Source organism: Sebastes fasciatus, chromosome 20, assembly GCF_043250625.1.
Source record: "Sebastes fasciatus isolate fSebFas1 chromosome 20, fSebFas1.pri, whole genome shotgun sequence".
In the NCBI taxonomy this organism is placed as follows: Eukaryota; Metazoa; Chordata; class Actinopteri; order Perciformes; family Sebastidae; genus Sebastes; species Sebastes fasciatus.
In genome coordinates, this window is record NC_133814.1 from 7,978,539 (window position 1) to 7,989,206 (window position 10,668).

Here is a 10,668-nt window from a genome sequence, read left to right on the forward strand (position 1 = left end):
AATATGTATGACAACTAATGCATATGAGAAGCTCCCCATAAGCTATTGTGACAGCACCAGAGACTATAAGTATATTGTAAGTTTCTGCGCAGGTAAGAGTACTAAAAAGTTAGCCGTTTGGATGGACTTCACTGTGCCACTTTCTGACATTACCAGGCTAACCATCACATATGAAATGCCGCCATAGTGCTCCAGGGAGGATGTATTTTTTGTAGGCCAACCAGGAAGTTAGTTTCGCCCTGGGTTCCCTCGACAAAAAGCCAATGGGATTGTTCCATTGGGTTTTGGATTATTGCAGAAAATAGGCTTTGTGGCAAACACACGTTTATGATACTTATACATTTTGTTCCGTAAGATAATTTCCACAAATGAACACCACTTTCATGATTCTTGAAGTGTAAATGCAATCGGTAGGAATAAAAAGCTAATTTTAGGCTATAAACGAACTACACCATGGTCACATGTGCGCGATGAATACACAACGAGGTTGTAAAGGCAGACAAGTCGGCGTGATGACGTTTAGTAGTCTCAATTGGCCACTTGTAAGCAAACGCCTTTTTTGAGACACATAATGGCTTCAAAATTCACGACTGGGATATTTATTGACGTATTTTATGTCGTTGAAAAAAACTTGAAAATTTCTCAAGCTTTTGTTAACCACATACCTTATTTCAGGCATCTAACTAAAAACCCATTCAAAAAAGCCATTGACTTCCAGACGAGAGAACCGGAAGTGCTAAAATGCTAACTCATTTCTGGGTTTTAGCACTCATTCCTGTAGCACTCTATTAACAAGCGCTTATGGTAAATAAAGGCAAGAAAAAACAAACAAACACAACATGACAGTGGTGGAATTACCTGTAGTTTATCAATAGTTGTCAATTACCAATGTCTTTTCAAAATAAACTTGCGTTTGCACATGTCAATTTCCGCTTGTTATGGGCATACACTGTCTTTTCAGAATAAACTTGTGTTTGCACATGTCAATTTCCATTTATTACATGCATACGTTGTCTTTTTAAAAAAACAAAACGTGTGTTTGCAAGTGTCAATTTCCGCTGGTTATACACATACACTGTGTTTTCAAAATAAACTTCCGTATTCACGGGAAACAACTTTGTTAGGTTTAGGCAACAAAACTGTTTGGTTTAGGAAAAGATTGTGGTTTGGGTTAAGTATGTTACGGAACTTACGTAGTCTACGGAACTTAAAATAAATCCACGTTGACTATTGGTTTCACACGGAACAAACGAAAACGATCTCCATCCAGACAAGCGTTTTAGGGCCATTTCAGAATGAATATCCGTCCATACTATCACGCCTGAAAATGCATAGCACATGACCATTCATGTACACTGTGGGCATGCACTTGCCAGTGTAAACCGGAAGCAGCGCTGGACATGGGAATTGATGTAAAGAGCTCAAGTAAGACTCAGACTGCTGTTTCAGAGGGTATTTTAGTCTGGTTGATTATGATGAAACCATCAGTGGTGATGGAGGCTGAGAAGTGAAAGGAGAGTGGAGGGGAGTTAAGTGAACATAGGTGTAAATTAATCATAGGCCCTGAAGCCAGTGTCTAGCCCGGCTCCCACAGCTCAGCGCAACCATCTGATTGGCCTTGACAAGCGCTGTTGGCATGACGACCATAAGGTGTCGGCAATTGTAGAGATGAAGAAAACCTGGAAGAAGTCTTCATTACACTATATAAAGATACAATTATGATGATGGACTAATGGAGCCGCTCAGTGTGTCCTCATTGATGAAGAAGAAGTGGCCCTTAAGCAATGAGTGTTTTAAGTAGAGTGCTGATCATCTGAGAACAGCTCAGTCATGTGACCCTGAGCAAGGACTGCTGAACAGATATTTTATAGATTTTCATCATGACCGGAGAATGGCTTAACTGCTGGATTATTTAATTGCCACCCCAAGAGGTATACTTTTTGTCATATCTCACAGGTGCTTTATTCTATCATTCCATGTACATCTTTTTGTCTTTAACCCTTTCACAGTGTGTTTTCAGTTCATGAACGTTAACTGTAACAATTTTGGTCACCTAAAAATGTCTGAATGTTGAATATGATTATGGACAATGTGGGATTTTTTCCTTATTTCATTAGCTATTTTGGGATTAATAAATTCCATATATTAAAAAAACAACAACAACAACGAATTTGAATACTGATTTGGAGGTCGATTACCATGGCAACGGGTCAAAGCTTCGAAGCATTTGGGTCAGCCCTACAAAGAATATGCTTGAGGTCTAATTTATTCACTTTTATCCTCCTGCTCCTGATCGAACTACACGGGTGAAGGAGGGAATGTGAGAATGAAGACCTCTGTAAGAGGAAAATTAGATGTTTGGACTTGCTGAACTGTATCATGTTTGAAGTGTGGTATTTATGAGGCTAAACCACGGCACTATAGGATGTAGCTATCAGTGGCAGCGGTAAACATCACAGCGTCTCTCTATGAATGCTGAGCATGAACGCTTTGGAAGAGTTTGCGGTGAAAAGTGAGCTTAAAAAATACAAGGAACAAAGCACCTGCCAGAGGTCGTTGGGGCGGCTCTTAGCAGCTACCATGAGAAGATGATAGGGATATGTATATTTAAAGGAGAGTACAAAGAGAGGAGGGCAGGAGGAGAGAGACAAAGAGAGACAGAGAGAGAGAGAAGGGAAAACCCTGGCGATGTTGTATATATGCACACACGGACAGTGAGGGTTTACGCTCTGCAATGGACAGCAAGGAGCCTCAGGGTCTCTCTGTCGGCAAAGTTACACTTATTGATTGAGATGAGAGAGCAAAAGGAGAGGATTCAGGACGGAGAAAAGAGAAAGAGAGAGACAGAGTGCAGCGGGGGGAATGATCACACACTCATTCATTGCGTGACTTGGGTAACAAGGGAAGAAACTGTTCCAGTTTTACAGCAGCAGCAGTGATTCTGCGCTACACAAGAAGACAATCTGAATCCTGCTACATTATCCCGTACAAGTCTTACAGGGAATCTAAAGAGCAAATACTTACATCCTTGTTCCTTGGCTATTTAAGTTTAAGGGGTCTTATCTTACACCCCGGCACAAAGCGGCGCTGTCATTGCTAGTTTCAGACTGACGCAGTTGTCATTTTCACGCCGTAGGGTGACCAGGTATCCCACTTCACGAGGGACTGCACGGCATTTTTATCCCTTATTGTGGCCACGTCCCACATATTGAGACGATGTCTCACATTTTCATTGGCAAAACCACTGTAAACCTATAACATTTTTATGTGGAATTAAAATACGTATTTACAGAGTAAGTTATGCGTATTTGCAAATCACCCTGTATTTTTGTGGGTGTGATTTTACACAACACAAATATAAAAAAACGTTTGTGGGTAGTGAAATATTTGCAGATCATGGTACATATTTGTGAATTGTCTTCTGTGGATTACAACTATTATCTACAGATCTGCTGCGGTACCAATCCGACAAAATTCTGTAAACAAACAGGAGGAAAGTTACAAATGTCACGTGGCCCATAAATCCACAGGAAGTTAACCTGCAAATGCGCAAATATCATTCCACGTGTAGAAATAGATGCACAAATGCGTATATATCACTTTACATGTAAACCTTACAATACGTTTTTACAGAGTAAGTTATGCGTATTTGCAAATCACCCTTTATTTTTGTGGATGTGACTTAACACAACACAAATACAAAAAGACATGTTTGTGGATAGTGAAATATTTAGAAATCATGGTACACATTTGTGGATTGTCTCCTGTGGATTACAACTAATAAAGTCCAATAAAAACTTCCATACGCTATGCCCAACGGAGAAAAGTGCAAGCCACTGCAAAGTCACAATCTATGCAGATTTAGGCGGAATATGATGGAAAAACTATACCACAAAGAAAAGGAAGAGCAGCTACAATAAAGACTGTGAAACTACTTATAAGTATTTATAAGCCGGCAGAAGGCGAAGGTTATTTTTCATATTTCACATGGAGGGGATGAAGCAACACACTTCACGTGAGTCTCACAAGAAATGTGTGGCTCAAAAAGAGATGTGCCGATCTATGGATGCATTCGGGGCAAAGCATAGAGATGTTACAAGATAAGGGCCGGAATTGAAATGTTTATTATTTAAGTTAGATAAACATTATATAAAAATTGTAGACTACCTCTTACAGCCCGGACACACCAGGAACGTCAGGAGCGCGTGGTGGCTGCGTAGCGTGGTGGCTGCGTGATACACGCGTCGGGTGGTCACACCATCAGCTGCATTTCTGATGCTGATGTCAGCCCTTTCTTTCTACATAGTTAGCCTTTTAATGGCAATTTCATTTCATTATAAATATCATTTATATTTATTTTAGACCGAGAAAGGTTAAGAAATGTGTAGTAATTTGAAATAGTAATAATCCACAATTAAAACTCTGTACTTTATTCATTCATGGTGCTCTCCCTGTCACTCTATGTTCTAGACCCTCGTCCGGCACATATTTCAGAATAAAAGCCTCATTAATAAATGAAGGAATTCTGTCCATAGAAAAAACGCTTGAGGGAGAGTGTTGATTTAAAAATAAGTCTTTTTTTCATCTCTGTAACATATTCTACAGATAGACCTCGAAACTATAGTAATGTAGCGGCTATGATGTTAATATGCAGTCAATAGATCACTTTCACTGTCTGGGACATATTCTACAGATGTCTAGACATGTAAACTGTAGTATTCTTGCTGGTATGAGGTCAATATACTGTCAATAGAACACTTTCACTGTCTGTTGTTGCTGTGAGACGCGCGCCGCATGTGTCAAAAATAGGCGAGACCCCTGTTCTCTAGAAAAGACGCAGCTGAGACGTGCGTCTCACGCAGGCAGTGTGGCTGCTCTAACCTGTTAACAGGTAAAAAAACAACAGGTAACGCAGCCACCACACGCTCCTGACCTTCCCAGTGTCGATGAGGCTTAAGCATTGGTAACGTGTCCATACATACTCTTTGTTCCACATTTGGTTTGTTTGGGATCTGGTCACCCTATATTTCACGTCCAGTTCCCACATTGTCTAAGTAGCAAATGTACTTGCGCCCAAATGTGCGCCCGTGGGCGTGTTGGTCTTAAAATGAGGTGTGGTCAGGCACTCTGTTGGCACATTGCTATCTTGAAGCAGCAGAAAGCGATTGCAACATCGACCAACAAAAAGCTGGTCTAAAGTCTGTTGCAGTATTTTCCTGCTATTTAAAGGGCGCATTATTCAGATAGTAAGATGTGTCTCCATAGGAAGGTTCACAATACACGTACACTCTGCTTGTTACACACACACAAGGACACAGCAGCATTAACATTAAATTCAGTCCAAACACATACTCTCCTCAGGCTATGCCTTTCAGAGATAAAAACAGTAACAGAAATGTTTGTTACAGGGCACACTTTGTTATGTTTGCCATTGTTTTGCTAATTGGACCTCCAATGTGTGATGTGGTAGCTATGTGAAAATTGTTAATGGCAAAATACATCATACCAATCCAATATTGTTAGATCCTTTTCTAAATCAAGCGAGAAAATAAGGCTTTTAAGTGAAACATAGCGTTCAGCCCCCCTTTTCCACCCCAGTAATTGTCATACAGTCCCTAACCATAGTCTGAGAGAAGCTACCAGCTCTGTACTGTCACTGGAAATTCATGTACTTTTGGACGACAAATACAGCTGTGCTCCACTACCTGAGCCACTCGGTTGTTTTCTCTGTTCGCTGTCAATGAGGTGACACCGCCGATGAGGCGGTGTGTGCTGGAACAAAAATCACCCCCCGAGACTGGATGCTTTTCCCTGGTATTTTAGGGGGAAAACTGCAGAGCACTGCAGAGACAGGTGTGGAATTTTAATGAAGCGGAGATGGAGAGACAGCCAGAGAGATCCATCTACAGGGCTTCGCACACAGATGGTGAATGTTGAAAATGATATATTTGGGTCAATAGTCAGATTTGGTTAAGTATTCAAAACTCATTGACCAAATAACAGAATGGCACCCGGTTAATAAATAACAAGCGTTCTCACGGGGGGGGGAGAAAAGTATCAAATGTATCCTCCCGGTATCCTGAAGGCAATAAAGCAGAGCTCGTTGTATTGACAGCTAAAAGCCAATATTCTCGCTAGCACTGTATGAACAATATAATCTCCACCTCTCATTTGAATTTTCATTTCAAACCCCGACTGTAGCATCGATGAATATTGAATTATTCACAGTCAATAACCTCATCAAATGCAGCATTAGTGTATTCATCATTGGAGTTTGATGCTCACCCCCTGCATAATGTCGCTTCCAGTCAGTGCAATCAAACTACTGTTTGAATTGTTGATTTAGGAATCAGCCAGCGCTCTGTCTTTTAATAGTCTAAGACACATTAGCACACTACTGAACGGCTGGCTTTGTGTTGTCAACAGACTTATACCCCCCTTTACACCTGGCATTAAAATGCGTTTTGGGGGATTGGATTGCAATCGGATGGGTTAAAGAAATTTTTTTTAACATTTCGGGGGGATCTATTAGCAGAAATGGAATATAATATTTATAACTATGTTTTCATTAGTGTATAATCACCTGAAACTAAGAATCATTGTGTTTCCGTTAGCTTAGAATGAGCCTTTCATATTTACATCGAGAGTGGGTCCTCTTTATGGAGTCCGCCATGTTGCTCTGGCATGTTTCTACAGTAGCCCAGAACGGACAAACCAAACACTGGCTCTACAGAGAGCCTTTCACGTTTTTACGTTACCTGAAGGCCACTGTAGTTCTCCGACACGCTTGTAAAACTGCGGTAACGTGAGAGCGCAAAACCGTAGTAGTGCCAGCCGCCGTCTGACCTCCACTGCTCCTAAAGTAGTGTTATTATGGTATGGATCTCAGCGAGGTGAACGCTTTTTTTTACCACGGTTTTGCACTCGGCGGCTGACGTTACCGCAGTCTTGGAAAGGGAGGAATGAGCGGAGGGGTACTCAGTTGGTTGCAATCTGCAACCACACCACTAGCTGCTGCCAAATCCTACACACTGTCTAGATACAATCTGGTGACGAGACACATTTTAATGCAAGGTGTAAAGGGGGTATCTGACTTCCATGCTGTCACTGCTATCAGATGAAGAGCGGTTTGTAGGAGAGGAAGGATGTCACGAGAACTGATACTTCGGTACCAAGTTGATGCCAAAACTCTGAAAATGTGATGGTACTTGCTTTTCTATAGTAGGTTATTGGCGTCTAAAATCCTAAAGGATGACTATCGACGTGTTCAGTTTTCGCTGATGAGGATACATTATGAACAACACATGTGTGTTGAAATCAGTAGGAGGAAAGCTAGTTAATGTTTGCCGTTAGCAGCCACTGGGCAGCACAGTCCTGTGGAGCTAACAGCTAACGTTAATGTTGCAATGATGTGTTCAAGTAAAACTGAGTATTAAACAAAGGTAAATTATAACAATATCATGATGTGTTCAAACTAGGGCTGTCAATTGATTAAAATATTTAATTAGGATTAATCGCATGATTGCCCATAGTTAATCAAGATTAATTGCATATTAATCACACATTTTTTTTATCTGTTCAAAATGTACCTTAAAAAAGGAGATTTGTCAAATATTTAATACTCTTATCAACATGGAAGTGGGCAAATATAATGCTTAATGCTAATGTATGTATATATTTATTATTGGAAAACAATTACCAACACAGAACAAAGACAAATATTGTCCAGGATCCCTCACAGGTACTGCATTTAGCATAGAAAAATATGCTTAAATCATAACATGGCAAACTCAAGCCCAACAGGCAACAACAGCTGTCAGTGTGTCAGTGTGCTGACTTGAATATGAATTGCCCAAAACTGCATGTGATTATCATAAAGTGGGCATGTCTGTGAAGGGGAGACTTGCGGGTACCCATAGAACACATTTTCATTCACTTATCTAGAGGTCAGAGGTCAAGGGACCCCTTTGAAAACGCGACAAATTTAGCCTAAGTTTGTAGCGTTATTTAGCCTCCTTCACGACAAGCTAGTATGACATGGTTGGTACCAATGGATTCTAATAGATAAAACTGAGCCCGCTACAATCTAAAAATCACAAATTGAGTTAATGCGTTAAAATAAATTTGCTTTAACGTATTATTATCGTTAACTTTGACAGCCCTAGTTCAAATGTAATCTTGTAAAATTTTGTTTTTGGCGAGAAACCTGTTTAAATCCAGTTGTTTGAAGGAGATGTTTTCACAGCAATATAAAATAGATATGAGAGATGGAGTTTCGACCTGTTTAACTTCCTAACACTAGCTTTAAGTGTTCATTGTTTTTTTCTGTTTGTTTTTTTTACCATGGTATCGAATTGGGTATAGAGAATCATGGAATCTCACTAGTGTTGGTATCGACTTCTAAAGTTCTGGTATCGTGACATCCCTATAGGAGAGTGTCAGACGTCCACAGAAAAATAGCAGTCCAATTTGAAGCCGACATATAACACTGTGTTTATCACATTTAGCTTATTGTTGCTCTGAAAAGACGGCAACCCCATGTAGAGCCACGCTGATTTGCAGCCTTTGGTGTTAAGTCAGATATCGAACCAGCACAGCCCACTGTTATTGTCTTTTCCATGATAACATGTTTAAACAGAATAATTAAGTTTCATTGCTCTGCTATTATTTACCTTTAGGGATTAAATGTAGCCAATGAAGCAGCGATGCACAGCAGCAGCCCTCCCGGCTTGTTTGTAGCACTAAATGTGTTGAGGTTGTCTGATGGTCTGCACTCTGTTATATTCATATATTTATTTTGCACAACTAGCCCTAATCTTTCTACGAGCAAATTGTTGTGCTATCTTGGAGATTCCCAGCTCAGCATTATTATGTGTTAATACTGGATGTTACTGGAGCAGCTCCAACTGCTTTGATAGTGCCGGTGAAAGTAATTGGTGCAGAGCTGGGAAATAAAGGGTTGTATTCAAGTTTGGGGAAGGGAAAAATTTATTTTAGACATCGAGCCTAGCTGTTTTTTTTTTACTTCTTGAAATGTACAGGTACTAATAGCAGACTTTTATGTGGCCTTATGGTATACCTCCACTGCTTCAGCCTTAACAAGTCTACATGTGTACTTCTTTAGATACAGTCTGATGACATCCATGTAGAGAAAGTTCCTGAAGCCACTGTGCACTTTGAAAGGAAAGAAAGGAAGCTGCTCAGAAGAGTTAATGCAACATTTTATGTATTTTTCATTCTCGTATGTCCACCAACTTCCAACTCCCACTGTGGCCATATTTGTATTTTGCATTTTTATTTCACGTCCCATTAACTGCATTCTGAAATGTCATAAATGTGAGTCCTAAAGCCATGCAAAGAAGTTATATAGCAAATACAGGGCACTTTGAAGGCACTAAAAAAACACCCTGAACAACTCCCCTTCATATTAAAACCTCGGTAAAATATTAATTGTAATAATCACTGCCAAGACACCACAATCACAGTGTGGGTGGGCACAGAGAAAATCAGATGGGCCTATCCCGTCTAAGAACAAACATCTACTTATAAGATTCTGAAAGGCATATGTTAACCAAAATAGGCCATGCACCATAGTTTAATCCTACAAACCTCATACATCATCATCAGAGGTAATGTTACAGGCACCTGACATGTATATTTATCTCCTTTCTTCACTCTTGTTCAGCTTTTGTTGACCTTGTTTTTAGCTGCATTTCTATTTCCGTCATACAACGTGAGCAAAATAACCAGAGTCAAATTCCTGATAGCCTCTATGTGTGCAGGTATACTACTCATACCTGGACAATCAAGCTGATTCTGATCCATTAAGACAAACATAAAAAGCGCATAGCCTGGCACGGCGGCCACATATTCACACACAGTTTTAATCAAGCGTATGGATAGATCACCTGCATTAACGTTAAAAAATACAATTTAACATAGCCTGGCACGGCAGCCAAATATTTATACACACAGCTGGCAGCAACATCAGCATACAATTTGTACACCGAACATAAACTATACCCAATGAACAATAATAATGAAATAGGCCATTAGTCCATAATTGTAAATGAGCTTACTTTTGATGATTGCAGCAGGAGACGACAGGGTGTTGAACACTGAAAGGACTTCATAGTCTGCTTTCAAAGGTGAGCAGGGACAAAGAGTTCAGTCTGATGTAATGCCCTGATACCAGTTTTATTGACAGTTGAAGAGAGTCTTTCACCAGTAGGCCTTGGTATGGGTTAGGTTGACAAGGGCAGTTCAGCCCGACCACTGAAGTGCTATCTTTAGCAACAAAGAAAACCTACAACAAGTTACACAATTGTGAAGCCAGCTAGGTCACTAAGGCTACTAATTCAACTCTAGATCACAGCTTTAACTCAAAGGTTTGGAGGCCGAGGACAGAACAAGGCTGCTGTCAGGCTACCTGAGCATTTTTAAACTGCAGAGATGATAGTTGGACCAATCAGCAGCCGGCACACCCCAGACCGAACCCACACCTCCAGCCAATTAGAGAGAGAGCACCTAGATGGGAAACAAAGATCCTCACCAGACAAAGACACTCACTCTGACACAAAACACAAACACATTTCAATATACGGTTGAGAATGATGGCTGAACTTCTTCCTCCTGCTCCTCAGGCTTCTGTTCCTCAATGTACAGGTG

At 40.4% G+C, this 10,668-nt stretch overlaps 1 protein-coding gene across 1 annotated transcript in view; it reads right to left on the reverse strand.

Annotated features, from left to right (window-relative positions):
- The window catches only part of ca10a (carbonic anhydrase Xa), a 381,374-nt gene extending 370,978 nt beyond the window's left edge, over positions 1–10,396 (reverse strand). The window contains exon 1 of the mRNA XM_074620663.1: positions 10,080–10,396. The gene's annotated coding sequence lies outside the window, so the exon portion shown is untranslated. The remainder of the gene's footprint in view (positions 1–10,079) is intronic.
- Between the last annotated feature and the right edge of the window lie 272 nt (positions 10,397–10,668).